The sequence below is a fragment of the Chenopodium album genome, chromosome 11 (genome assembly GCF_948465745.1).
Source record: "Chenopodium album chromosome 11, dcCheAlbu1.1, whole genome shotgun sequence".
Classification (NCBI taxonomy): domain Eukaryota; kingdom Viridiplantae; phylum Streptophyta; class Magnoliopsida; order Caryophyllales; family Amaranthaceae; genus Chenopodium; species Chenopodium album.
This window is the reverse complement of record NC_137844.1, coordinates 15,874,432-15,878,055: the sequence shown is the minus strand read 5'-3', so window position 1 is coordinate 15,878,055 and position 3,624 is coordinate 15,874,432. Positions and strand designations below refer to the sequence as shown.

The following is a 3,624-nucleotide window of genomic DNA, read 5'->3' as shown; positions in this document are numbered from 1 at the left end:
ACTCAAAGTGACCAAAGTAAGTCTTAAATGTAGTCTTGTGCACATCAGCAGGATGCATTCTAATCTGGTGGTATCCAAATTTTAGATCTATCTTGGAAAAGAACTTAGTTTCCTACAACTCATCTAACAATTCTTCAATGACTGGAATGGGAAATTTATCTTTGATAGTGGCTTTGTTAGGTGCCCTGTAGTCCACACAAATCCTCCACCCCCCATATTTCTTTTTCACCAACACAATTGGAGTAGAAAAAGAACTATTATTGTCCCTTATTACCCCTTATTCCATTAATTCCTGTACTAAACTCTTCAATGACATCTTTCTGAGTTGCTGGATACCTATAGAGTTTGATATTAATTACATCAGTTCCCTCCCTAAGTGGTATCTGATGGTCAAACCTCTCCCTACAAGGTGGTGACCTAGTGGGTGCAGCAAATACTGCTGGAAACCCTTCCAAAAGAGACTGCAGCTCCTTCTGGTTAGGTTGATTGCAGACCCCTTCCTTGTTCTCAGACTGTAGCCTGATATTTGAGTCCTTAGTCACTAACTGCATCATGGACAACTCACCCTCTCTCTACAGTAACTTAGAGAGTTGATCAGCTTGTATCCCCTTCAATTTCTTGCATGTTGCCCCTCTGAGCTTCACCTTCTTCTAGTTGAGCTTAAATTCCATTGTGAGATTCTTAAAATCCCATAGTATTGGTCCCAAAGTGGAAAACCATTGGATACCCAATACCATATTGCTGCCCCTTAAGGGTAAGAGTAATAGGTCTGTAGTGAAGGTATATCCCTGCATTTTCCACTCAAATCCCTTAATCATGGCATCACACTTGATCCTGCCCCCACCAGCTACTTTCACCCACCTAGGTGGCATGCTGCCTACCCTACAATGAGACTTAATTAAGGGAAGTAGAAGTGTCTATAAAATTGTGAGTGCTGCCACTATCCAAGAGAATGTGTAGGGGTTTCTTTCCAAACTGCCCCATCATCCTCATAGTATGAAAAGTGGTGTTTCCATCTAAGGCCTGCAAAGAAATTTGAGCACACTCAGCATCATTAGCTACTTCTTCCTCATTCGGCTCCTACTCTTCATTAGAATCATCCCCCTACCTCTATATGATATAGCTGGGGTTTCTTTCCTTTGCATTGGTGCCCAAACTCATATTTCTCATTGCACCAAAAGCAAAGTCCCTTGGCTCTCTTGTCATTCATTTCAGCAGCTGTGAGGGTTTTTCTGGTGGTGTCTGGCCTAGTATAAGTGGAATGGGCCCTTCTCCAAGTGGAAGGGGATCCTTGGGTCAATGTGTAGGGTTTTGGTGGGGTAGGTAAAAGTGGTTTAGGCTAGGGTTTGGGTTTTCTAGCTTTGTTAGCAGCCTCCTACAGCTTAGCTAAACAGTGAGATTTTCGTATGGTGGTAGGTGAGAACATTCTCACAGCTAACTGTGTCTCATCTTCAAATCCTCCATTATAGCAGCTGACCAAATACTCCTGAGATTTTAGCCTGCTTACCAAGGCATCGAAAGCATCATGGTACTCTTGGATAGTCCCAGTCTAATTGAGAGCTTTCAAATCAGCCATGGGATCATCATAAACTTCCCCAAATCTAGCAGTAATGCTCAATACATAATCATCCCAACTACATGGTGGATTATCTTTCATGAAATTCTGATGCCATAATAGGGCTCTACCTTTTAGATGAATTGCAGCTAGTTTCAGCTTTTTAGCATCAGGGATACCATCTACTTCAAAAAACTGGTTACATTTATACAACCATGATTTAAGGTCATCGCCATTGAACTTAGGAAATTCAATTTTAGTGAGTCTAGTAGAGTATTGATAAGTCGAATTTTGTCCAGTATCCAACTGACCAAAATGATCAAGTTGTTTTATTGGTGACTTAAATTAATAGGGGATTTTTCAGGTGAGCTAACATGAGAAACTAATTTGGTTACCTGGACAGATAATCCAACCATCAAATCATGTAGTTCAGAAATCAATATAGTGTTTTAGCTGATATTCAGTTTATTATTATTATTAGTTTCAGTCAGATTCTTACATTGCTCATCTAATAGAGACCTAAGGGATACCTCTAATTTTTGCAGATCTGCAGCAGTCACCACCTCAGTGTCATCAGTGTTATGCTCGCTGTTTTTCTTTGGTGGCATTCTAAATCCGAGGATCTGATGGCTCTAATACCAATGATGAAACCTGATTATTTCGACTAAACCAAGCTCAACTCAACTCAATGAATAAGAACTGAATTGATTAGCTTAGAGAAAATCCAAGGAAAAAGGGAATTCTTGAGAGTGTAATCAATAGAACAGTACCAGAACAAAAATAGAGAGAATAAGATTTTAGAGAGAGAAGGAGTGTGATTTCATTAAGCATGAAAAGTTCTTACATCATGGAGGTGGCTTAAATAGCCTTACAAAACTGATAATTAAATAATAGAAATAGTATAACAGAGAAGATTCCTTTCCAAATACAAAGAACTAGATTATTCCTACTCTAACTAACTCTGCGAGCTGTGCTCATTTCCTTCCTCTTTTGCAGCTCATTCAATGCAACAGTATCCAATTTAGCTATGCTCATGCTCGGGTTTGTATCAAACTATTCTTTTTCTTTGTCTCTCTTATATTATCAGATCTGGTTTTGAGTTCTCCATTGCTCGCTCTAACCTCAACTCCATCACCTTCTCTAATTGCAAAACACCCATCTTGTCCCTATTAAAAAATGCCCAAATTTGGAGCTTCAACAATGGCAGAATAACAAGCAACGAAGACAAAACTTGAAGATTCTCTCCCCTGAACGATTTCGTCAAGAAAGGTCAACTTCTCTCTCCCCTCTTTGATTTTATAAACATCGATTTCTTCAGAATTAGTTCATTGTTAATTGTCATGTATTTTTTGTGCTTCTTCTTTTCCCACATATAATTTTATATTTGCTAATTGTTCATCCGATTAAGGTGAGATTTTATGATTTTAATTACTGATTTTTTGTGTTTGTTGATTAATTTTGAAATGATGTATAGTTTTGTGTTCAGTCATTATTTTGTTTTGTTATTGGTAAGATGATTCATCTACTGTTTGTTTTTTTTTCTTTTCAAGGATATTAAGATTAAATTGTTTTTATGTTGTGGTTTCAAAAAAAATTTGTTTTTATTTTGTTAAAAATGCCGACAAACATATGATTGAATATACTATTGTTAAAGATGTTTTATTTTTATTATTAATGTATCTCATACATTTATAACTTTTTTGATTGTTTATTTCAACAGATTCATCGGACATAAAGGAGAAGAAATTCTTAAAGATCTTCCTAGAATCATTTATCAATATCATTTTCTTTGACTTTTATTCACTTGAATTGTATCGAAATGTACTGGAGATGTATTTAATTGAATAATAATAATAATAATAATAATAATAATAATAATAATAATAATAATAATAATAATAATAATAATAATAATAATAATAATAATAATAATAATAAAGTTTGTTTTAATTTGGTACTTGATTGACTTCGAGTTTTAAAATTTTAATTCAATTTGATTTATTGTTTCATGATGTAGATTAGTATGGATGCAACCTTCGTGCTGCAAAATTGATACAGTATTTTTTTTT

At 35.6% G+C, this 3,624-nt stretch overlaps 1 long non-coding RNA gene across 1 annotated transcript; it reads left to right on the top strand.

Annotated features, from left to right (window-relative positions):
• Positions 1-2,393: 2,393 nt before the first annotated feature.
• On the top strand, positions 2,394-3,385 carry LOC145568659 (uncharacterized). The gene is made up of 3 exons (XR_014095874.1): positions 2,394-2,596; positions 2,763-2,824; positions 3,276-3,385. It is a non-coding gene; the product is annotated as an uncharacterized LOC145568659 (long non-coding RNA).
• The last annotated feature ends 239 nt before the right edge of the window (positions 3,386-3,624 follow it).